Source organism: Jaculus jaculus, chromosome 2, assembly GCF_020740685.1.
Source record: "Jaculus jaculus isolate mJacJac1 chromosome 2, mJacJac1.mat.Y.cur, whole genome shotgun sequence".
Lineage (NCBI taxonomy): Eukaryota > Metazoa > Chordata > Mammalia > Rodentia > Dipodidae > Jaculus > Jaculus jaculus.
The window spans coordinates 173028145-173053733 of record NC_059103.1 but is presented as its reverse complement, the minus strand read 5'-3'; the positions used below and the strand labels follow the sequence as shown (position 1 = coordinate 173053733).

At 46.7% G+C, this 25589-nt stretch overlaps 1 protein-coding gene across 1 annotated transcript in view; it reads left to right on the top strand.

Annotated features, from left to right (window-relative positions):
- Positions 1–4024: 4024 nt before the first annotated feature.
- Ncald (neurocalcin delta) overlaps positions 4025–25589 on the top strand; it is a 538037-nt gene continuing 516472 nt past the window's right edge. Inside the window, exon 1 of the mRNA XM_045143361.1 lies at positions 4025–4042. The gene's annotated coding sequence lies outside the window, so the exon portion shown is untranslated. The remainder of the gene's footprint in view (positions 4043–25589) is intronic.

Here is a 25589-nt window from a genome sequence, read left to right as displayed (position 1 = left end):
GCGCCCATTCTCTCTCTCTCCCTCTATCTGTCTTTCTCTCTGTGTCTGTCGCTCTCAAATAAATAAATAAATAATTAAAAAGAAAAAACTATAAACTTGAAGCAAACCCTTTCTTTCCATAAGCTGCATCTGGTCAGATGTTATGACTGATGTGTGGTCGCATATACAGATGGATGAAAGGATGAGTTGCATAACCGATGTGACAGGGCAGGATGGTGTGTGATTGCATCATCCTACTCAGAAAAGTGTACAATTTAAAACTTGTAAATTGTTGCTAGAATTTTCCATTGAATAGTTTTAGACCATGTTCACCGAGTAAGTGAAAATGTGGAAAGCAAACCCTGAGATAAGAAGGAAATGACATGTGTGTTACATCTCAATTTTTTTTTTTTGTTTGTTTTTTCAAAGTATGGTCCTGCTCTAGCCCTGGCTGACCTGGAACTCATTCTGTAGTCTCACACTAGTCTTGAACTCACAGCAATCCTCCTACCTCTGCCTCCCAAGTTCAGGGATTAAAGGCATGTGCCACTGCATCTGGCTTGATTTTATTATTTTATTTAAAAAAATTTTTTTTGTTAATTTTTTATTTATTTATTTGAGAGCGACAGACATAGAGAGGAAGACAGATAGAGGGAGAGAGAGAGAATGGGCGCGCCAGGGCTTCCAGCCACTGCAAACCAACTCCAGACGCGTGTGCCCCCTTGTGCATCTGGCTAACGTGGGTCCTGGGGAACCGAGCCTCGAACCGGGGTCCTTAGGCTTCACAGGCAAGCGCTTAACTGCTAAGCCATCTCTCCAGCCCTGATTTTATTTTTAAATAATTATTTTTATTTATTTATTTGAGAGAGAGAGAGAGAGAGAAAGAGAGAGAGAATGGGTGCACCTGGGTCTCCAGCTTCTGCAAATGAACTACAGACACATGTATCCCTTGTACAGCTGGCTTATGTGGGTGCTGGGGAATTGAACCTGGGTCCTTTGGCTTTTGTAGGCAAGCACCTTAATCGCTAAGCCATCTCTCTAGCCCAGTATACTGTGTTTTTAAAGCACAGACTATCAAATCAAAATTTCAAAGTAGATAAAGCTTGTTTTTGATCATTTCTCTCTCTGATGAATACGTACTAGTGAGCAAGCCACCTTCCTGCTGCCTCCACAGAGTTTGTTGAGACCACAGATGCCACAGATGACCAAGGCATTTTTTGTGGCCTACAAACTCTTTAGTAGTTGTTTACACAGCATGTGAAATATTTAAAAATTAGTTACTATTTTAAAATTAAAATTTCAGGCTGAGCAAAGGCGTGGTGGCGCACACCTTTAATCCTAGCATTGGGAGGCAGAGGTAGGAGGATCACCATGAGTTCAAGGCCACCCTGAGACTACAGACTGAATTCCAGGTCAGCCTTAGCTAGAGTGAGACCCTACCTCGAAACACCAAAAAAAAAAAAAAAAATTCAGGCTGAAGAGATAGCTTAGTGGTTAACGCACTTGCCTGTGAAGCCTAAGGATTCATGTTCAACTCTCCAGTCCCACTGGACATGTGCACAAAGGGAAGCACTTGATTGCTGTGGCTGGAGGCCCTGGCACACCAGTTCTCTCTCACTCTTGCATTAAATAAATAAAGGAAGTCTGTTGCGCTTGCCTTAAAAAAATAAAATTTCACATTAAATGTGAATTTCTGCCTACTCTGGGGAAAAAAAAAAAACAACCCAAACTAAGATTTAAAAATCCTTATTGGATGGCCACGCCACACTGACACTTCTCACAAGGAAAAAGCCTGCCCTCTTTTGAGTCATGATGCCTGGCTTAGTTTTGTTGCCATAATAAACTACCTGAGATTTATAAAGAAAAAAAAAGATCTTGGGTCAGGATTCTGGAGGCCAGGAAAATCTGAGGTTTGACAGATATATGTAGTAGGGGTCAGCTGCCACTTCTACTTGTTGTAGGAATAATGAAATAATGGAAAGGCAAATGGTACCTGGGAAACAGACAAAACATGTGGCTAACCGGGCTTTCTAACCAGGCTGGTGGTAACTCACCCAGGCCACAGCAAGAACTCGCTCACTGTGGAAAGCATTATTCCACCCAAACAGCTCTCATGGGGCCTTACCTCCCAAAACTATCACAATGAGGAGCTGAGGTTCACACAGATTTTTTTCCTTCCTTCCTTCCTTCCTCCCTCTCTCCCTCTCTTTCTTTCTCCCCCCCCCCTCCTACCAGGTAGGGTTTCACTCTAGCTCAGGCTGACCTGGAATTCACTATGTAGTCTCAGGGTGGCCTTGAACTCATGGTGATCCTCCTACCTCTGCCTCCCCAGTGCTGGCATTAAAGGCATTTGCCACCACGCCAGCCTGATTTTTTCAATTTTATTTTATTTTTGGTTTTTCCAGGTAGGTTTTCACTCTAGCTCAGACTGACCTGGAATTCACTATGTAGTCTCAGGGTGGCCTTGAACTCACAGCGATCCTCCTCCCTCCGCTTCCTGAGTGCAAGCCCCAGGACATGGGCACTCACATGAAATTTTGAGGTGCACACTCAAACCATAGTAGTTTCCTCCAGGTTTGGTTTTTGTTTTTCCCCTCTGTGATACCACCTAAGTCATTTCTTTGTCACCTATTTTTATCCCTAGTGACATTTGAGTTGTTGGTGATATCAGCTGAGATCTTTCCTAGCCCCTATCTTACCAGGTTGTGAGGTGCCTGGGGCTCTGGTTTTGGATTGGCTAGTTCCATGATGGTTGCTAACCCTAGCCCTACATGCAAATCAGAAGTTCCCAGGGCCCACGTAAAAAAACAACATGCTTGTAAGGCTGCACCCAGAAGGGCGAAGTCTTTGCGGGGGCGGGGGGGGGGGAGACTTCAAATAATTCACCTCCCCAGAGACTTCCCTGTAAGTCCTGAGCTCCTCTGCCAATCCACTTCAGGCAAAGATTTCATTTCCACTTGTTTTCTCCAGTTGAAAGCAATCAGTAGAACTGGGGAAGGACGGTGTTTGTTGATGTTCACGTCAGCGTTGGTGACTGTTGGGACATTTCTATCGTCAGTCATATTAAAAGGCTACAGTGAGGGCAACAAGCGCCGTCAGGTCAAGGCGCCTTTCCAGCTTTATTTTTAACCGGTAACTTTTTTTTTAATTGAAGAAGATGAGCCACCGTGTTGAGATCTCTGCGGGTTCTGGAAATGTCACTGGGGTGTTGGCAAGCGCAAGAAGTTACAGTGGCTTTTCCAGAGGTCATGAGTACCCAACAGCAGCAAGACAGGGCCAAGCAGGCACTCAATAAAACCCTGGCGGAGTGAATCAAGGCATTTGATTATCTTCCATTAGGATGGGAAGCTTGGTGACTTGCTGCCGTGGACCATGGGCGTTGGGATGGGAGGCAAGGGGGGGGGGGTGGTCCTCGGAAGTCCTACTTTAGGAGTTTTTGTTCAGCCACACTTGAAAGGTCTGGGTCAAGTCCAGTCAAACAGGACAATCCGTCCCGCCCCAGGGGGCAGGGAGGGCATCTGGTGTGTGTGGGGTGGGGGGAGGGAAGGGGGGAGCTTTGGAAACGCCCTGGGGCTCCTTTGAACTTCCAGGAGGGATGGTCAGGGTTCCTCCCCCAATCCGAACTTGGAAGATGTTGTACATTGACTTTGACCTCTGTCCATCGGAACAGGGAAACAGATGATGACCCCCCCCCCCCGGGAAGTGTGCCCAGGACCCCGGGGCGTCGGGCATGAGGCTGCAGGCGGCAACCGGGCATGGTGGGTTGGGGTGGTGGTGGTGGGGCGCCGCTGCACCTGTGCATGGTGATCTTCACCCGATCCCCTCCCTGCATCCCGGCCCCATCCCCCGCAGAGGTCGCGGGCCTGGCTGCGGGTGGACAGGGGTTCTCGGCGGTGACCCGGAGGCAGCCGCTGGGTAGGGGGGCGCGGCTGGCGTCCGTGGAGTCCAGGGAGGGGTGGCGGGAGGCGGGAGGAGGGAAGACGCTGCCGCCGCCGCCGCTACCGTAGCTGCTGCTGCTGCTGCCTCGCCCGCGGCGACACAGACGCCGGCAGCGGCCGAGGCGGTGAGTCGCGGCGCCTTCCCTCGGCTTCTGTGGAGCCCGAGCGGGGGGTGAGCGGCTTCGGGGGCGGGTGTGCCGCGGGTGGGGTGGGGGGGGGGGGAAGCGCGGGCGCCGGGAGCCGTCGCCCGGGGGAACCCGCGCGCTCCGGGGCGCGGCGGGCGCTGGGGTGGGCGCGAGCAGCGCGCGGCTCGGGGAGCCCCGGGGCTGGCAGCTCCGCGGCACCTGGTCAATTTCCCTAACGTTTCCGTCTCGCCCTTCGGGGACGATCGGGTGAAAACCAAGACACTGCGAGGACAGAGGCTGAAAAGGAGAGAGCAACTTTGCGGAGGGACTGCACCGTGGTGCACGGGGCAGGCAGGGTTGGGGAGGGGGGGCGCTCTAGGTCGGAAGGGGGCGTCCTTGAGCTTGGTGGCCAGGGGAATATCTGGAGCATCCCTCCTCGGGGGTCCAGGACGTTGGGATCTAGGGCATGCAGGGTCTCCCAGGCCTGTAGAGAGTCGGTCCACAGGAGGCCAGTGCGAGGGGTGGGCGATTGAGGAGGGGGCTGGGGACCGTGCAAGGCGCTGCTTGGAGCCGGAGCAGGAAATGCGCTGCATTTTGTAGTGAAAGCTTTGCGTCCCTTCCTGGGTGGGGTGGGGGCTTGGGAAGGGTGTGCTGCCGAACGTCTTTCTGTGCATACCGACTTATTTTTAGCTCCAGAAAAGCAGGATGTGCAAAGTGGGTTGTATTTGCCGGGAGGGGCAGGAGGTCTCCCTGTCCGCGGGAAATAGTACACAAGTTTCTTGCAGCTGATGCTTGCTTTTAACTTTCGTTGCTGCCAGGAGAAAAAAAAAAGCCATTTGGATTGGGTTCTCAATTTCTTCCCGAGGGTGGGTCAGTCCGACACTGCAGACCAGCCCCCCACCCGTGTGTGTGTGTGTGTGTGTGTGTGTGTGTGTGTGTGTGTGTTGAAGGGGGCTTACTCCATTTCTCTGGCGAGTAGTGTGAAAGCAGGGCTTCTCCTGAGAAGAAAACTGCTCAAGTCAGCTTACAGTTTTCCCAGTTCTGACTGAGGGAACCGAAGAGAACGAAGGCACTGTGCGCCCAAGAGTCAGGGGCTTCTCAGACGCAAGTACCAAGTCTTGTAAGGTTTTCACTCCCAACTGGAAGATGCCTGCATTTCACATCCAAAGACGGATGCAAAGATGAGCGGAGGAGGGGTTGGTGAAGGTGGTGTGTGATGGGAGCTGGTTGTCTGTGACGATGATGTCAGGGCAGGGCAGGGCAGGGCAGGACAGAGGAACCCTCAGAGGCTGAGGCCAGAGAAACTCAAACGTAGTGTCCGGGCACCTCAAGACTGCGCCAGTGTGGACATTCCCAGGATGGGCTTTGCAGCCTGGTTGCTGGGTTTCAGCTCTTCACTTAAACAGGAATAGCTCCTGGGCAGTGGGCTGGCTCCTAGCTGGGCCTCTTATATGTTTCCTGAACTGAGAAGGAGGTGCCACTGCTGCCTCACTGGGTGTGTGGTGTGTGTGTGTGTGTGTGTGTGTGTGTGTGTGTGAAGATTTGAGAGTTACCCTCAGAGCGCTGAGCGCTGAGCTCCACCATGCCTGGACATTAGTTAAGTGCCAAGCACAGGCAAGCTCTTGTTTTGTTTTTGCTGATCCATTCATTCACTCCTTCCTCACTTCTTGCCTGAATTGACCTAAGTGCCTGCCCTCAAGCAGGTTTGTCTATGAATCTAGACTTCCTGCTTCCAGTTCATCTCTCCCCTCCCCCGCATTCTTTCTGAAAACAGAAAGCTAAGCTAGTCATTTTGGCTGATTTGCTTCAGGTCCTTCTTCCCTCCCCGAGGCTTTCCAGATCGATTTTCAGACTTCAGGGATCTACCTGACCTCCAGCCTCGCCCCTGAAGCTCCCCAGGTGCAACCTCCTCCCAAGCCATCAAGAGTCAGCACCTGCCACAGCCCTTTCTGTCAACTTCTGTGTATTCTTCCTTACCCAGCTGTGGGGACGGAACACTGCCATCCAGCAGGCCCGGGGCACTCCCCTCCCCGGATGACTGGCTGGCCTGCTTTCTGGTATTACAGTACCCAGCACATACTCTTATCACTCTGGGTCAGTTTTCCTACTGGCCAGTGCCAGGAGAGGGGAGATTCTTGGTGTAGGTAGATGTTTATTGAAAAATGAGTTAAGCCAAATCCAGCCTTTTTTTTTTTTTTAACTCAAGCCAGAATTAAACATGGAGAATAATAAAGAGGACCAAACCAATCTTTCTATTTAATTCTCTCTGACTAATCAAGAGGACCAAACCTATGCTTCTATTTAATTCTCTCCGATGTAAAATGTTGGAAAATACTGTGAATCAAGGGTTTGTCAGTAGAAATGGGGCACACTTATTTTAGAAATTTGCCAGAGGTATCTCCCCCGACCCTACCGAGACAGGATCTCATGTAGCCATGGCTTTAACTTGCAATAAGTAGTTGAAGCTAGATTTCAACTTATGATCATCCTGCCTTCACTGTCCAAGTGTTGGGGTTACAGGCATGCCCCACTATAGCCAGCCCAGAGGCATTCTTTCAACTGTGCAGGGCAGACTAGCAAAGGAGACATGTACTGATCTGCCTATTTTCTTTCTTTCTCTCATAAGCTTGGCCATAGGGTGGAGGCCCAGCACTTTGAAGGGATGGGACAGTGAATCTGGTTGTGGGGGCAGAAGGGAAGGGCATGACACACGTGGGTCCTCCATCCTATAGCAATTATGTTCATATTATTGGGACAAAACACCCAACAAGAAGCAGCTTATGGGAGGAAGATGCTTTTATTGCAGGCTTACAGTTTCGAGGGGAAGGTTCATCATGGCAAAGAAAGCAAGGCAGAACAGGCTCCTGGGGCTTCCCAGTTCTACAGGAAGCAAGAAGGAAGCCGTCTGAGGGAGCCAGCTCTCAAAACCCAGTCAGGCTGGACTAATCAATCCCGAGGCCCTCCTGCAGAAACACACCTCCCCAGCAAAGTCCACCTCCTAAGGGCTCCACCAGCTGGGCACTAAATGTGAGGCTTAATCACAAACACTGGACACTTTGGGAAACCTTTTATACTCAATTTGCCACACAGCCCTTCTTTGGACTATTGCTTCCTTCAGTGTGTGGTGTCTGGATTTGGTCTGATGAGGGCAGGAAGCCTCCTGTCTTTGAGGCTCTGTGTCACTTTTCAGGGAAGTCAGTGTGTTCTGCAGGTGTGTCTCAGGCTGAGGCAGACTAAGACAAGATGGTGCCCCATTTCCCCTACAACCATTGGGGCTGGGTTCAAGGCTCTAGAGCCAGGGAGTTTGAGTGAAAGAATGCTTTTTACAAGTTTAAAGGGTTGTAAACAAAATAAATAAAACACAAAGAAAACTATGTGGTAGAGACCATGTCTAAGACTTCCTTCTTCATAGGAAAACTTGGCTAACTGCTGGGCGGGAGCCAGACAAGTGGGTTTCATTTTGCATGTCATCTCTGATTGATTAGTAGTGGCTGCCTGAAAAGCTAGGTTGAATAGGAGGAATGCAGACAGGGGCCAGGCTCAGCAGGAGAGAGTACTTTGGTCAATTAGTGATGTCTGTCAGGGTATGGGATTAAGAAGTGGTGACAGATTTTTGTCCTCATCATTCCTATTTCAGTGTCATCAGAGAACAATGAAAGCAGAAGTCAGGGACAAGGCACGAGTTAAGGTGGTCCCTAGAATAAGACAGGAAGGTTCTACTGCAATGGTAAACAGCCGCCACAGCTAACATTAACAGCTTCCATTTACTGAATATTGCGTGTGCTTTACATAGGTTACTTCGTTTAATCCACAAGTAGCTTTTCCAGGAGATCTTTTTCTAAAATTTATTTTATTTACTTGAGAGAGGCAGAGAGAGCAGGGCATATAGAGCGACTAGGAATGCCAGGGCCTCTAGTTGCTGCAAACAAACTCAAGATGCACGCCACTCTGTGCATGTGGTTACTGGGGAATTGAACTTGGGTCCCTGGGCTTTGCAGGTAAGTGTCTTGTCACTCCAGCCCTGAGATCTTTATTCAATTCGAACTCATTTCTGCTACCCCAGGAGTCCAAAAACTCAAATTATGTTTTATAAAAAATGGAGTGCTCTTTTTGTTCTCTTAACTCCTTAGTTCAGAGAAATTCACTTCAGGCATGGCTAGACCTGGGGCTCAGGCATTGTGATCAGGACCTTATTTCTCTTTCTTCTTGGTTTGCCCTCTTGAAGTTGCTATCATTTTTGGGCCCCATGTTATTGTGGGGAAAGTTCTGGAAAAGTTCTCAAGCCCTTACATAGTCTGGGGCTTATGTTAGGCAGAATGAGGGAGCCCTTTCTCAGCACTGCTCTTGGTGGCATTGCTTAGGTCCTAGATATCTTCCTGTGACAGGGGTCCCATGTTACCTTGCTCAGCTTGATCATGCGTTTGATTGCCAGGCCAGAAGCTGAGAAGTAGGGACAGTGATGTTTCTTTGGCAATAAATAAATAAATAAATAAATAAATAAATAAATAAATGTGATGCTGTCACCAGGTCTCTAGATTGTGGATTGCAAAATATCAGATGTCCACTAGGATGCTGTTTTCATCCCCATTCCTTTTTTTCCTTTTTTATTTTTGTTTTTTTGAGGTAGTATCTCACTCTAGCCCAGGCTGATGTGTAATTCACTATGTAGTCTCAGGGTGGCCTCGAACTCACAGTGATCCTCCTACCTCTGCCTCCCCAGTGCTGGGATTACAGGCGTGCGCCACCCTGCCCAGCTCTTCATTCCCATTTCTTGAATAAGAAGAGCAGTCACAGGGACAGACAACAAGGCTTGTCCGAGGTCACAAAGTCACATGGCTACAGACAGTGGAGTTTTGATTTGAAACCCACCATTTTTTCCATACTTGTTTAATTACGTGTGAGAAGAATATTTAAAGCAAGTTTACCATAAAGCTCTGGTCTACACATTTGTGAAAATGTAGCTCGATAGCTTCAAGAAATTGAAGTGCTGACTGCCTCGAGAAAATGAGGAAGAAGAGAACATGGGCTTCTCTGCTGGAGTTTTCCTTAAACAACTTTTTTTTTAACTTTAATGTATTTATTTGAGACAGAGAGAGAGAGAGAGAGAGAGAGAGAGAATGGGCACGCCAGGGCCTCTAGCCACTGCAAACGAACTCCAGACACTTGTGTCCTCTTGTGCATCTGGCTTATGTGGGTCCTGGGGAATTGAACTTGGGTCCTTTGGCTTTGCAGACAAGCGCCACAATATATATATTTTTTTAACAGATTTTATTCAAATTCAAGTATTCAGTGACATCTCATTCTTGTGTGCATGCATATGAGTGTGGGTGTTTGTGTCTGGAGGTCAAAAGACAACTTCAGGGTGTTGGTCCTCTCGTGTTCACCACCAAGTTTGCCAGGCTAACTTAGGTCTTCAAGCTTCCAGGAGGTTCTCTTACCTCTACTTTCCATCTTGCTGTAGGCATACTGGTAATACAGGAGCCCACCACAGCTTCTGGCTTTTATGTGGGGTCTGGAGATCTGAACTCAGGTCCTCAGAGTTGTGTGGCAAGCGCTTTATCCACTGAGCCACCTCCTTAGCCTCCCCTCAAATGACATTTTTGAGCCGTTTCTAGATGCTCGACATTGTGTGAGGTTCTCAGGAAGTAGGCAGAGTAGTCTTGCATTAGTCACTTTTAAAAAAAAATTTTTTGTTTATTTATTTATTTATTTGAGGGTGACAGAGACAGACAGAGAGAGAGAATGGGTGCGCCAGGGCTTCCAGGCACTGCAAATGAACTCCAGATGTGTGCGCCCCCTTGAACATCTGGCTAACGTGGGTCCTGGGGAATCAAGCCTTGAACCGGGGTCCTTAGGCTTCACAGGCAAGTGCTTAACCACTAAGCCATCTCTCCAGCCCTGTATTAGTCACTTTTATTGTTGCTGTGACTAAAGTGCTGACATAAATCACTTAAAAGGAGAAAATCTTGGTTTTGCTCATAGCATCAGAGGCTTCAGTCTGCGTGCTGGGCCAACATGCGTGTGCAGGACATCACGGCAACAGGAGCATGAGCCAGAGGCTGTTTACCTTGTGGAATCCAGGAAGTAAGGTGAGGGGACAAGTAGGGGCCAGGAGCAGAAATGAAACCAATGAAATGTCCCCAGTGACCCACCCCAATGATCCACTTTCTCTTAAGATCCCACCCCCTAACATTTCCACAATCTCCTGAAGTTGTCTGTGGCATACATCCCACATTCAAATCATAATGTCCCCCATATCTTAATTAGTAGAGGGAATGGAGTCACAAGAGCTTGGCATGTAAGGATGGTACTTTCCATCTCTTGTTCACTGACATAAGCCCTTGTAACATGCTTTGTGCACCAGGCAAAGAATAAATATTTTTTGAGTACATTTAAAAACTTCGTGGTAGGACTGGAAAGATGGCTCAGTGGTTAAAGGTTCTTGTTAGCAAAGCCTGACAGCCTGGGTTGGATTTCCCAGTGCCCATGCAAAGCCACATGCACAAAGTGGCACATGCACCTGGAGTGTGTTTGCAGTGGCAAGAGGCCCTGGTGTGCCCAGTCCCCCTACCTTTTTTGCAAATAAATAAATAAAATATTAAAAAAAAAAACCTTGGGCTGGAGTGATGGCTTAGCAGTACAGGAACTTGCCTGTGAAACCTAAAGACCCAGGTTCTATTCTCCAGGTCCCATTTAAGCCAGATGCACAAGGTGCTATATGTGTGCTGGCATGCCCTCTCTCTCTCTCTCTCTCTCTCTCTCTCAGTCTGTCTCAATAAATAAACTTAAAAAATTCAATAAATAAATAAACTTAAAAAACAAAAACTTGTGGTAAAGGGTCTGGGAATATGGCTCTATCAGTAAAGTGCTTGCCAAGTACCCATTAAGAAAAGCTGGGTGTGGGCTGGAGAGATGGCTTAGCGGTTAAGCGCTTGCCTGTGAAACCTGAGGACCCTGGTTCAAGGCTCAATTCCCCAGGATCCACTTTAGGCAGATGCACAAGGAGGCGCACATGTCTGGAGTTCATTTGCAGTGGCTGGAGGCCCCGGTGCACCCATTCTCTCTTTCCCCTTCTTTCTGCCTCTTTCTCTGTTAGTCTGTAACTCTCAAATAAATAAAGTAATAATAAAGAAAAGAAAAGAAAAGCTGGGTGTCCTAGTGTGTGCTGGGGGAGGCGGAGACAGGAGTACCTTGGTAATGGCCTAGTTGAAGCAGAAAGCTCCAGGTCCAGTGAGAGACTCTGTCTCAAACAGTATGTGTGTGTGGGTATGCACACACTCAGATGCCTGCACACACATGAACACACCACACACGGGCACAAGAAATAAGAATAAATGAAAATTGTGGTAAATATACACAATATAAAGTTTGCCATTTTAACCACTTTAAGTGCACAGTTCTGTGTCAACCAGCATAGTCATGTTGTGTGCCATCGTCACAATCTCTTCAAAAGCTTTTGCTCTTCGCAAACTGAAGCGCCAATCCATTAAACACCAGCACCCCCCCGCCCCCCGTTCCTTCCTCTCCCTGAGCCCCTAGAAACCACCCTTCTACCTTCTGTTTCTGAGAGCCTGAAGCCTCTAAGATCGGCATATGCAATATTTGCCTCTCATGATTGATTTATTTCACTTAACATCATGTCCTTAGGGTTCACCCACAGCGTGATAGGTGTCAGAATTCCTTCCTTGTTAACATTAAATAATGCCACATTTTTATTTATTCATTCGTCTGCTTGTTGCCATGGGCTGCTTCTGTGTCTTGGCCACTGCATGAGACGCCACCGTGAACACGGGTATACGGCTCTTCGTTCAAGTTCCTACTTTGCTGGATTCTATGCAATGCTGTGCTGAGTGTTTTGAGTCACGGACACCGTTTTACACACCTGCCAGCAATGCAAAGGAGTTTTGATTTTTCCATAACCAGTCATCTTTGTCATTTTCCCTTTGCTTCTGTTTACGTGTAATAGCCCCCCTAGTGGGTGTGAAGGATTGAACACATTTTTGAAGGCTGGTTGGAATCATGAGGAACAGCGGGAGAGTTTAAACTCCTCTTGGGGGACATGGGGAGCCAATAACTCATTGTCACATGTGACAATAGCATGCCCAGAGAGATCCTAGCATAGGGACAGGGAGGGAGGGAGCGGAGGCTCTGCATGAGAGATTTTCTCCACATCCATAGGACTGAACGGTGTGTGTGGTCAGACTTGGGGCTGGGATTAAACATGGCACGGTGACATTTCCTCAGATAAGTTGAACATGTTGCCTATGGGGGCGTACGAGCCTACAGGGGTTCTAATCAATTCTGGTAAGTTCTACGGAGGATTTATTCTGGGGAATCCCATAGGAGACAGAGGACACACTGTAAGGGCTGGAACTGATGGATGCTTTCGTGAAAGGACTCTACAGGGGAGGCAAACTGAGGCAGCCACGGTGAATGCAAGCCAGGGAGAGTGTGGTGAGAGCAAGGTTTGGAACTGTTGGGTGGTGGAAGGGGGAAGGTTGGTTGGAGAGAGGGTCCTTTAGCTGTTGCCTGACGCAGATGGTCTTGTAAGTCCTCAGTCACTCACCTTCCCTACCTGTCTGATTATCCGCTAGTTAGCTCACAGAAGGAAGGAGAGAGGATGGCAAGGAGACAGCATCTGGCAAGAGAGCTTGCCATTCACCTCATGTGACAGGTATGGGGCCTGGGGTCCCCAGAGGTGCAGCGGCTTCCTGGGGGCCAGGGTGCAGTGAACCGGGGAGCTTGGATTTGAAACCTGACTCAATATTGGAAGTAACCAGGACATTTCTTCTTACTGGACCTCTTCCCCCAAACCTGTGTGCTTTGGTTCTTTGGGTGTAATTTGATGTCTATATGGAGCCAGAGGACATCTGCCTCAGCACCTGGGCACAGCTGAGGGTCAGTGTCTCCTGACAGAGCTCTGTGGCCATGCGAGACTCATGTCACCAAGTACATGTCCACCAGCATGGGAGAAAAGTGGTTAGTCTTATTATTCTGGTACCAGAACTAGGCCTCCTAAATGAGCGGAAGGGGCTGTTCTAGAAGGCCTCAGAGTTTCCATTCCCACGGGTTGTGAGAGCCGAGGCAGACGGGGCTGAGGGCTGGTGTTTGTTTCCTGTGTTTGCTGGGACTAACTGTCCCAAAGTGGGAGGCTCAAGGCAGAAGCTCCTGATCATCTGAAAGTCCTGGAGGTTCCTATCTGATAAGGAGGAGCAGAGCTCTGGCTTTCTCTAAATGCAACAAGGGGAGATTAGTTTCTTGCTGTATGAATGTATGTACAAACCTTACCACCCTAGGTTGTTGGAGCTGGTCTTGAACTTGTAGATTCAGGTGATCCTCGGCCTACTGAGCAGCTGGGACTGCAGACGTGGGTCACTATACTTGTCTTGCTTCTTTTAGCTCCTGCTGGCCATGGGCACTGCTGAGCTTGAGGCTGCATCCCTCCTCTTCTTTGTGACCCTCTCCTCGGTACATCTTTCATAAGGGCTTGCCACTGGATTTAAGATCCGCCTGCAGAATTCATGATGGTCTTGTTTCAAGATCCATATGCGTGTCTAAAAAGATCCTTTGTCTAAGTTCACCCACGCTGCTGGCTCCGGGGCTGTGGGACATGGTCATACTTTGGGGGCAAGGGACACTATTTATTCCACTATAGCATTCAGGAGTACACACGGCAGGTGTTGGATCTCTGAATCCACCTTGATGACCCTCAAGTTTGTTAACATCTCCTACTCTAGTTTCTGCAACACCATAGATGGTTTACAGATACTTGCTATCTTCTCTTTTGGATTTTTATTCTCACTTTATTTTTTTTTTTGTTTATTTTATTTATTTGAGAGCAACAGACAAAGAGAGGAAGAGCCAGAGAGAGAGAGAGAGAGAGAATGGGCACGTCAGGGCCTCCAGCCACTGCAAATGAACTCCAGAGGCATGTGCCCCCTTATGCGTCTGGCTAACATGGGTCCTGGGGAATCGAGCCTTGAACCAGGGTCCTTAGGCTTCACAGGCAAGCGCTTAACCGCTAAGCCACCTCTCCAGCCTTTATTCTCACTTTAAATAATAAAACATGCAAATACTCAAAATCCACTATTATTTATTTCTAAAGTAAAGAAAGGAATGAAAGAGATTGTTAAAAGTCACTGGAGTTGGGTGTGGTGGTGCACGCCTTTAATCCCAGCACTCGGGAGGCAGAGGTAGGAGGATTGCTGCGAGTTTGAGGCCAGCCTGAGACTAAAGAGTGAATTCTAGGTTAGCCCAGGTTACAGTGAGACCCAACCTCAAAAAAAAAAAAAAAAAAAAAAAAAAGTCACTGGAGGTCTTCTCTTTGTGGCTTCGCTGGATGGCCTTGGAGGTATGGAAGGGGAGACAGGGCCCTGTCTGGCTTCCCACCCAGAGGTTCCCCAAGTGCTTAACTTATGGGGCTCCACATCACATACACTGTTTACAGATGCTGCTGGCCCACCAACAGGCCTCTGGCACATATATCAACATTCCCTACCTGGGGGTTTGGACCACGGAGAACACAAGGGGAAGTTAGAGAGTAGCTTAGTCAGTTACCTGGCTAATTTGATGACTATAACCCATCAACTGGGCTGTGAGTCCACTTCGAAGTATGAATTATTCTGTTTGATCATGTTGATCACATTAGCTGGGGCAGAACCTAAACCCATTCACCCTATGCTTGAGCGTTTGTGGTAATTAAGGTCTGCTTCCTTATAAAGGGCAGCTCACTTGGGGTTCTCAGTCACTTTGCAGTTTGACTTCAGATGAGAGGAAGGAGAGAGAAGAAATAAAAAGCAGGTGAAATGCTTCTCTCATTTTATCCAACCACATAGTCTCCTGACTCATTGTTCTAGTTAATGCCAACTCCGGATCAGTTTGCTTTGACGAGCGTATCTGGAATACTGTAATACTTAGAGAATTTACTCTCACCAGCCAAAGAAAACAGTTTGCTTTGCAGAGGAGCAGTTGCATACTGTATAGGGTTAGAGAGAAATGAAAATGCAAATCCCTTATTAATATATATATGGCAATTAGCATAGTGGTGCACACCTTTAATCCCAGCAGAGGTAGGGGGATCACTGTGAGTTCTAGGTCAGCCTGGGACTACCGAGTGAATTCTAGGTTAGCCTGGGCCAGAGTGAGACCCTACCTTGAAACAAACAAACAAACAAAAATACCAACATAAAGAATTTCAAGATGGGGGCCAGAGAGATGGCTCTGCGCTTAAAGGTGCCACTTGCCAAGCCTGCTGGCCTGAGTTCAACTCACCAGTCACCCACATAAAGCCGTACAGGTGTCATTTGCAGTGTCAAGAGACCCTGGCATACCCTCTTCCCTCACACACATGCGCATGCACATACAAATAGATAAGTAAAAGTTGAAAAAAATCAAGATGGTAATAGTAGTGCCTTATGCCTAGAAGAGGTTTCCCCGAAGCATGGGGCTGCGGGACCGCATGGATCCCTCGCTTGTGAAGCTCGGTTGGCTTTACCTAGCGCTGGGGATGGCAACTTTCCGCCCAGGATGCTGCTTTCTTTTACTCTCTCAACAGTGGTCAGGCCAGTTCTCTAGGGGCCAGGATCGTGAGTGGACTGGCTAGCTCCTGGGGGCCCCTCCTGTCCCCTTGACTGGCTCCCTTCTCACCTGGTTCCCTGCCCCAAGACCACCTCTATCAGTGGCATCCGTGATCATTTTGTGCTTTGATCAGCACTGGCTCCAGCAGGGAGGGGGAGGGGAGAGGAAAGCGAGGCATCCATTTCTCTAGCTTCCTCCTGCAGCTCACATGCTCGAGGCTGGTTGTGTCTTCCAAGGGTCCCAGCTTCCCTCCCCTCCTAGCCACCCCCTCTCAAGTCCCCTTTGCTGCTCCCTCCCTGGGTCGTTGGTAACATTGCCCTTTCCTTCATTGTTTTCCTAAGTATTATTCCTTTCTCTTTTTACTATTTTATTATTTATTCATTTGACAGAGAAAGAAGGAGAGAGAGAGAGAATGGGCATGCCAGGGCCTCCAGCCACTGTAAACCAACTCCAGACGCGTGCACTCCCTTGTGCATCTGGCTAACATGGGTCCTGGGGGGAATCGAACCTGGGTCCTTTGGCTTTGCAGGCAAATTCCTTAACCACTAAGCCATGCCTCCAGCCCATGCCTTTCTGTTCAATAGTCTCTTCACCAGGACTCTTCTGCAGGACCAAAGAGCAGCATCTTCAGTTTCCTACTATGTCCTAATGGGTGTAGGGCCAGGGTTTGACCACACCCTGTGTTGTTGCAAGGCAGAAGGGGCAGCCCACAGCCATGCAAGTGACTCTGTGGACCACCTTCTGAGAAGGTGGCCAATTGGGTTGTGTTAGCTTTTTTTGCTTGTTTGTTTATTTTTATTTATTTATTTGGGAGTGACAGATAGAGAGAAAGAGGGAGAGAGAGAGAGAGAATGGGCACACGAGGGCCTCTAGCCACTACAAACCAACTCCAGATGCATGTGCCACCTTGTGCATCTGGCTTACATGGGGCTTGGGGAATTGAGCCTTGATCCAGGGTCCTAAGGCTTCACAGGCAAGCACTTAACTACTAAGTCATCCCTCCAGCCACAGCTTTTTTTTTTTTTAGTTTATTTTTTTATTGACAACTTCCATAATTGTAAACAATATCCCATGGTAATTCCCTCCTTCCCCCTGCTTCCCCCATTTGAAACTCCATTCTCCATCATATCCCCTCCACTTCTCAATCAGTCTCTCTTTTATTTTGATGTCATCATATTTTCCTCCTATTATGATGGCCTTGTATAGGTATAGAGTCAGGCACTGTGAGGTCATGAATATCCAGGCTATTTTGTGTCTGGAGGAGCACATTGTAAGGCGTCCTACCCTTCCTTTGGCTTTTACATTCTTTCCACCACCTCTTCCGCAATGGACCCTGAGCCTTGGAAGGTGTGATTAAGCTGTTTCAGTGCTGAGTACTCCTCTGTCACTTCTTCTCAGCACCACAGTGCCTTCTGAGTTATCCCAAGGTCGTTGCCATCTGAAAAGAGAAGTTTCTCTAGCCAAAAGTGAGAGTAGCATTAATATAAGGGTATGAACATTAAGAGAAGTGGATACTGGGCAGTTTGGTGAGCATAGTATATACAATTACCCTGACGAGCAGCAGATGTTACACCCCTAGGGCTCATGACTACCCCTGTTGTAGGTTTTCATTATCAGGGATGTATTCCCTCCCATGGAGTAAGCCTCCAGTCCAATTAGAGGGTGGTTGTTTTCCCCTATGACAGATATGGCACTATTGCACCTACTGGCTCATTTGGCCTGGCTGGCCACATATAAGGCTTGCAGTGTCCACTGTGGAGTATCTTCACTAGTGATTTTTCTCTCCCATTGAACTGCATGTAGAATGGCTTCTTCCAGCTTTCTGTCAGCTGGTCTACATGGAGGAGGTTATCAGCTCAGTTCCAGCAGAATTTCTCAGTGGCCTTGCAGCCCAAGTATGTGGAGTCTTCAGCAAGAGGGTCTTACCATCTATTCCTGGTGGGAAACTAGGGGCCTCGGCAATGGCCTGTAATATTTTGGGGGCATCAGGGACCTCCCTGGCCAACAATTCACTGGAAGGTATCCTATCCCTGGCAAAAAATTTTCTGGTAGCAATCTATGGCTCCTATGTGTTCCATTGTCCAAAAAAGTAGGTTTCCATATAACCTACTTATATCCTCTTAGATTTTGATAGCTCTCTCTCCACCTTTCCTTTACTCAATCTCTTCCCCTGATCTAACTTAGGCCCTTTCACCCCATTAATCAGTTCTTCTACTTATATGTATACAATACCATCCTATTAAGTACCCCCCCTCCCTTTGTATTTCTTTTCTAGCTTATGGGCCTCTGCTACTGAGTTTTCTTCCTACTCACACAGAGGTCCAATCATCTGTAGCTAGGATCCACACATGAGACAGAACATGTGATGTTTGGCTTTCTGGGCCTGGGTTACCTCACAGTACACTCCTTTCCAGATCCATCCATTTTCCTGCAAAATTCATAACTTTATTTTTCCTTACCGCTGAACTCCATTGTGTAAATGTGCCACATCTTCATTATCCACTCATCAGTTGGGGGATGTCTTGGCTGGTTCAGCTTTGTGTTACTGTGACAAAATATCTGAGATAATGCACTTAAAAAGACGGAAATTTTATGTGAGCTGAGGTTTTGGAGGTTGCAGTCCATGGTCTTCATTGCTTTTGGGCTGGGAGCATGTGGCATTGGGGACCTCCAGAAAGCAAAGAGAGGAAAAGGGGCTGGGTCCTAAGACCTCCTTCAAGGAAGCCCTCCCAGCAAGTACTCATTTTCTTGTTTTTTGGTTTTTCTAAGCAGGGTTTCACTCTAGCCCAGGCTAACCTGGAATTCACTTTGTAGTCTCAGGTTGGCCTCAAACTCATGGCAATCCTGCTACCTCTGCCTCCCGGGTGCTGGGATTAAAGGCGTGCGCCAAAACGCCCGGCTCTCATTTTCCTATCCTACACTCCCAACCTGGTAAATCATACATCATCAAAAAGTCAGGAAGTGTTTCTCAGCTAAACATAAGGTGGCGATGTAATTTATCATTCACACCACAAGACATTTGAGAGTGAAAGGCAGAGCAAACAGGCAGAGACATATAGTCAGCCTAATTAAGTGGGACTTAAGGTAGTTTTCCCAATGCATTTTAAAATTTTTCTAATATGCCAGTTTTGACATTAGTGCACCTTTGATTTATGAAATAAAAGCATGAAATTTGGAAAAGAGAGAGGAAAAGTCCAACATTAAAAAAACACATTTTTCTTTCCTTTTTAAAAATGATATTTATTTTTTTATTTACCTATTTGAGTGACAGATAGAGAAAGCAGGAGAAAGAGAGAGAGAGAGAGAGAGAGAGAGAGAGAGAGAGGGAGGATGGATGCACCAGTGCTTCCAGCTACTGCAAATGAACTCCAGATGCATGTGACATCTTGTGCATCTGGCTTTACATGGGTACTGGGAAATCAAACCAGAGTCCTTTGGTTTTGCAGGCTAAGCCATCTCTCCAGCCCCCAAACCACATTTTTCTTAATAGATTATTGGCTGGAATTTGAGATAATAGTGGGCCAAGGCCTTGTATAAACAGATATGCTTTTATACTTAATTGCTGTACTAAAGACCACATAGTACAAATTAACAAGACTTTCTTTTTTTGTATGTACTCTTTTTCTTATATGGTCTTCTCATTAAAGATTTTTTCTTGCTGTGGTAATCATTTTCATTCTAAAGATGGGAAAAATAGATTTATATACATATTTTCCAAACATCACTGTCTTTGTATTTTTAGTTGCCTGGGTGACTTTCACGAGAATGCATGCTATTCTATTATTAAAGCAGAGATAAGTGGGAAACTATTTTTATCCCTTCTATACCTTTATCTTTTCTTCACTGGACCATTTAATTGGTTAACAGGTCCCCTTTCCCCATTATCTGAAGACCATGTATAGTTTCCTTCCTGTAGTTTAAGCGTGGGGCTTGTTTAACTGTTTGAAATTTGATGTGGTAATTCAGTATTCTTTTTCATGCAGAATGGCTAAGTGCCTATTGGTGGCCTATTCATTTGGCTTGGACATAGCAGCTGTTTTTTCACACGTTGTGCAGATCAAGCCTAGACAAGAAAAAAAAAAAAAGATAAAAAGAAATATATACTGTAGACAATCAATCTTCAATAACATATAACAACATATCTTTAGCATATCTCCCACAAATCTTTCCCCATGCACCTGTTTTTGATAGTTTGACATTATTGAGTGGGTCAACATTTCCCTGTAATTCATCCCTCTCAGTGTTGCCCTTTCTGCCCCTTCACAGAGTTGGACTAATACTCAACACTGTTGTACTGATTATAAAGGATTCCTAACTTAAAAAACCCTATTATTTAGTCCAACTTTAATTTATGTTGGTATAGGGTCATATAGGTATAGGAAATGAGGATTGAAACAGATTATCTTTCTACTTTTACTAGCCAATGATCCCATCACCTTTATTGAACGGTGCTTTAAAAACACATTTTTTTAAAAATTTATTTATTTGAGAGCGACAGACACAGACAGAAAGACAGACAGAGGGAGAGAGAGAGAGAATGGGTGCGCCAGGGCTTCCAGCCTCTGCAAATGAACTCCAGACGCGTGTGCCCCCTTGTGCATCTGGCTAACGTGGGTCCTGGGGAACCGAGCCTCGAACCAGGGTCCTTAGGCTTCACAGGCAAGTGCTTAACCGCTAAGCCATCTCTCCAGCCCTAAAAACACATTTTAAACAACATTTCCATTTCTACAAAGCAAATGATGTCTCTTGTATATTTTTATTAAAACTATAAACTAGCTGCTTTATAATGAGATGGGCTTTTTCTAAGAGAAGGAAGATCGCGTATTTGCTTAAGATTAGATGGCTACACTGGGAATAGCCTGACTTTGGGCCCAGGCTGCTTACAGTTGCTTTGTATGAGTAAGAGGGGACCGTGAGCTTGCACGGTTCCAAGGAGCCCCCAGGTCCTGTGGGGATCACGTCCTGTTCATTGCCACAGTCTTGCTAGGTGGAGGGGCCACACATAGAATCTCCTTTATAGATGAAGAAATCGAGCAAATCTCAGAGTATCCCTGCTCTCCGTTCCCAAGGTCCAGATGTGTGTGCTGTCTTGTGTACAGGTACAACCTTGTGCACTTGCCTCACTTTGTGCGTCTGGCTTACATGGGACTATAGAGTAGAAAGTGGGTCCTTAGGCTTTGCAGTCAAGCACCTTAACCTCTAAGCTATCTTTGCAGCCCTTTATGTTTTTGTATTGTTTTATGAAGGTCATTATTTTATATTAGCATATTGTATTATTTCTGTTATTTCATATTGTTTTGGTCATCTGGTTTCCTTTTTCAATGCTGAATTTACTTTTGAAATTTCAATTCTGGCAAGTTGCTCTGATCACCATGCAAAAAAAAAAAAAAAAATCTCAGGAATTTTTTTTTCTGGGAATCATAGCACTTAAAAAAAAAACTTTTAAAAATATATTTTTTATTTGAGAGAGAGAGAGAGAGAGGGAGGGAGGGAGAGAATGGGCACACCAGGGCCTCTAGCCATTGCAAATGAAGTCCAGATTCATGTGGCACCTTGTGCATCTGGTTTATGTGGGTACTGGGATACTAAACCTTGGTCCTTAGGCTTTGTAGGCAAGTGCCTTAACCACTAAGCCATCTTTCTAGCCCCATAGCACTTTTTTGGGGAGAGAAAGAGGCAGAGGGAAGAGAGAGAGAGAGAGAGAGAGAGAGAGAGAGAGAGAATGGGTTCTCTAGGACCTTCAGCCTGCTGTGAACAAACTCCAGATGCGTGTGCCCCCTTGTGCACATGTGCAGTATTGCACACTTGCATCATTGCATCTGGCTACGTGGGCCTTGGAGATTTGACTATGAGTTCATAAGTTTCTCCAGCCAGTGCCTTAACCCCTAAGCCATCTCTCCAGCCCCCACAGCACTTTTTAATTGATATTTCATACACGTATATAATATGTTTTGATAATATTCCTCTCCTATTACTTTCTCTTGTCCTTCTTCCCTGACCCCCTTCTACTGAACTCCTCCTACTTTGATGTCTTTTTTCCTTGTATGTGTGTGTTTCATTGAGTTTTATTAGGGTTGCCAGCATGAGCATGGAAGGGGATTATTTATCAGAACACATCTCCTGCTCCCTCACCAACCATTAATGGCCAGTACCTCCTCATGGAGGGATGAGGGTCTCATGTCCTCCTCCAGTATATATGAAACAATGTGGAAATGGATCCAGCATTATGTGGAGCTTATACAGGTAATGACAGTCACTGTGAGGCCATGAATGCAACAGTTACGTGATATCTGGAAGACAGTGCTCCACAGCACTCCTCCCCATCCTCTGATTTGTACGATTGTCCTGCCCTCTCTCCTGAATGCTGTCTGAGCCTTGAGGGAGTGATAGAAGTATCTCACTGAGAGCTGTGTACTCCACAGTCACTTGTTCTCAGCACTTTGATGATCGGCAGGATTTTTATCCTTGTTCCTTTTCTTCCTCCCCCCCACCCACATTAGCCCAGGCAGATCTAGGATTTACTATGTAGTCTCAGGGTGGCTGTTGCAGTCTGGTTCGCATTGCTGGTAGAAATCACCCAACCAAGAGCAGCTTCTGGGAAAAAGAGATTTATTTTGGCCTACAGGCTCAAGGGGAAGCTCAACGATGGCATGAGCAGAGGGTGGACATCACCCCCTGGCCAACATAAGGTGGACCACAGCAACAGGAGGGTGTGCCAAACACTGGCATGGGGAAACTGGCTATAAAGCCCATAAGCCCACCCCCAACAATACACTCTCTCCAGGAGGCATTAATTCCCAAATCTCCATCAGCTGGGAACCTAGCATTCAGAACACCTAAGTTTATGGGGGACATCTGAATCAAACCACCACAGTGGCCTTGAACCAAAGCAATCCTCCTGCCTCTGCATCCTGAGTACTGGGATTACAGGTGTGTGCCACCATGCCCAACCTTGTTCCTTTTCTTCAATGAACTGCTTTTTACAAGGCACTGGGTCACATGTTATGGGAAATACAAGGTTTATAGAACACCTTTTTTTTCCTCAGTGGTTTATGCTCATTACTTTAGTGTGGTGTTGGCTACTTTAATTGACTTCAGGCCTTTATTGACAAATATCTTTGTGTTATATTCAAGGTGGGAGATGATGTTTTCTGTTTTACTACTGTGAGGTAGTTAGGACTCATGAGGATGTGGCAGATGCATGCTTGGTAACTGATGTGGCCTTGGCTGTGGGGACTGATCTTGCCCAGCTTTCTTTCTATCTGCACTTCTCAGCCTTAACTTGCCTTCCTTTGCACATTGAGGTTACTCATTTGATCAACCAGGATCTAAAAATAAACCTAGACACTTTGAGAGATCCCTCTCTCTTGGCTGATTCATGTGTGTTTTTGTGTATTCCAAGCTGGCCCTGTAACTATTTACTTTTACATTATGTATAGCACTTAGCAACCGGCCGTGGAAATAAAATCTACGAGCACAGCCCGTCCCAGGCGAGGTGGGGCTGTTGGCCAGCTACGCCCCGCTGAGTTCCCCTGCCCTCCCCCATCCTGTGCTCTGTGACCCTTGGGCCTGCCCTGTTGGCCTCTAGTTCCTGCTTTCTGCCTTCTCTGCTGGTGGCCATATGGGGACAAGGAAGAGGGACAGGAAGGGCCTGTCCTGTCCTTCCCCTTATCACTGGTGGTTTCTCCTTCCTAGTCAGCATGGGTGGAGGTCAGGCCTTGACCACCATTAGTATCTCGCTCCCTGAAGTGGCCATCCTGCAGGGCCAGAGGCTCTGAGATGCTCTGTTTGATTTGAACTCTAAATGCATTTCTAGCAGGAAAGGTCTCAAGCTGTGGCCGGATCCTGCAGGATCTGTGGGAACCTGTAGGAACACTCTGCTAGATGGCTCCCAATAGGTGACATAAGTCAGTGTTTATACATCCTCAGTTCTCAGCAGTCGGGTTGGGAAGAAACTCAGAGCATGATAAGCTTCCTTGTGCATGGGACGTCCCTGTGCCTAAACCTGTGGAGTATGTCCAGCATATTCAGCCGTTCTTGCCTCCAGCCTCCTCTGCAATGCTTCAGTTCTTATAGCTTTCAAGAAGCCATCACATTAAATTATTTACATTCCTGTTTTACTTGGGGGGGGGGTGAGGGAGAAAGACCTTGAGAGTATAGATTTAATTCCTTAATTATTGCCTTTTAGCAAAGAATACATGTAGTGGTCAGCTTCACATTGCTGGAGTGAACCTCCAAGCCAGACACAGTTCATAAGAGGAACAGAATTTCTTTGAGGCTTACAGACTGGGGAGAAGTTCCACAGTGGTGAAAAAGAGAAAACCTACCACCACTACCACAAGCAAGCACACTTTAGGGACTCGACAGCACTCAGACACTGTGGATCTTTAGGCTGAAATTCCAAATCCACCTCGAAACTCACCTTAGGGCTGGGCACTAGGTTCTTCTCACAATGACACCCCTTCCAGCCAGGCAGCTGGAGATCTAAAGCTTTAATAAACTCTTGAGTCTATTGGGGGGACATCCATTCAAACTACCACAATACACAACCAAATATATTGGGGCACTATGAAAGGCCCTTGGTTTCTTTCCATAAAAGATCAAAGTTCTACCTGGGCATAGTGGTGTATGTCTATAATCCTAGCACTTCAGAGGTGGACAGAGGAGGATCTGAGTTCAAGGCCAACTTCTGATACATGGAAAATTTAAGACCAGCCTGATATATATGAGAGCCTGTCTCAAAGTTTAGATAACTTTTTCCAAACAACTTTCTTCTTTCCTTCCTTTCTTTATTTTTTTTTCTTTTCTTCCTCCCTTCCCCCCTTTCTTTCTCTCCTCCTCTACCTTCTTTTTTTTTTTTTTTTTTTTCAAGGTAGGGTTTCACTCTAGCCCAGGCTGACCTGGAATTCACTATATAGTCTTGGGGTGGTCTCGAACTCACGGTGATCCTCGTACCTCTGCCTCCCGAGTGCTGGGATTAGAGGCGTGAACCACCACTCCTGGCCTATTCTTCCTTCTTTTAGAACTAATTTCTTTTTGTCTTGATGGAACCCAAGAACTTGCACATGATAGGCAAGTGCTCTAACTCTGAGCTATGCCTTCAGCCCTTGGTTCTTATTTTAATGCATGACAGCTCTGAAGAACATTTTTGAATTTGTTCCCTTATAGAAGTAGAAGTTGAAAGATAAAAGATTCTTCGCAAGTTGATCTGTGTACTCCTTCTTTAGTAAAATCAATGTTTTCAAGGGCTGGAAAGCACAGATCAGCAGTTCAAAGTGATTTAAATGGTGCTATAAAGCATGTGCAGTTGCTGGTGTAATTTTTCACAGAAGAGCACAAAACAGTTAAAGAGTCAAACCCTCTAGCCCTTAGGTGAATATTTTTTTCCAACCTCAGACGGGATGGCCCCCTTGCAACAGGAAGTACTCATAGGACAGCGGTTTGAGTAATGAGAAAAGAACTCAGGATTTGGCTAAGCTCTTCTCTTCAACCCCAAAGAGCAGATGGTTGATGGAAACTCTGGGCCTCTGTACCTTTGGTGAGGGTGTGCGTGATGCACACAGTGCCTCCTAGCCAAGAGCAAGACTCGGAGCTGCCCAGAATGGATGCACAGCTTCACTTGCAGCAAATGAAGGCAGAGGAAGAAGTCTCAGGAGCTGACTTGTCAGCTGTGGTGCATGGAAGTAATTAGTTCCGAAGGTCAAGGCAGGATGCATAAGGTCCCAGCATAATACAGAATAAAGGCTAGAACAGGGCAGGTCCATATGTCTGGATGTCTGAATCCATCTGAAACACTTTCCTATGCCACCCATGGCTAAGCTTCTCCCTTTTTAAAATTTTCTTTTATTATTATTATTATTATTATTATTATTAGTTTTTTCCACTCTAGCCCAGACTGACCTGGAATTCACTATGGAGTCTCAGGGTGGCCTTGAACTCACAGCTATCCTCCTACCTCTGCCTCCCGCGT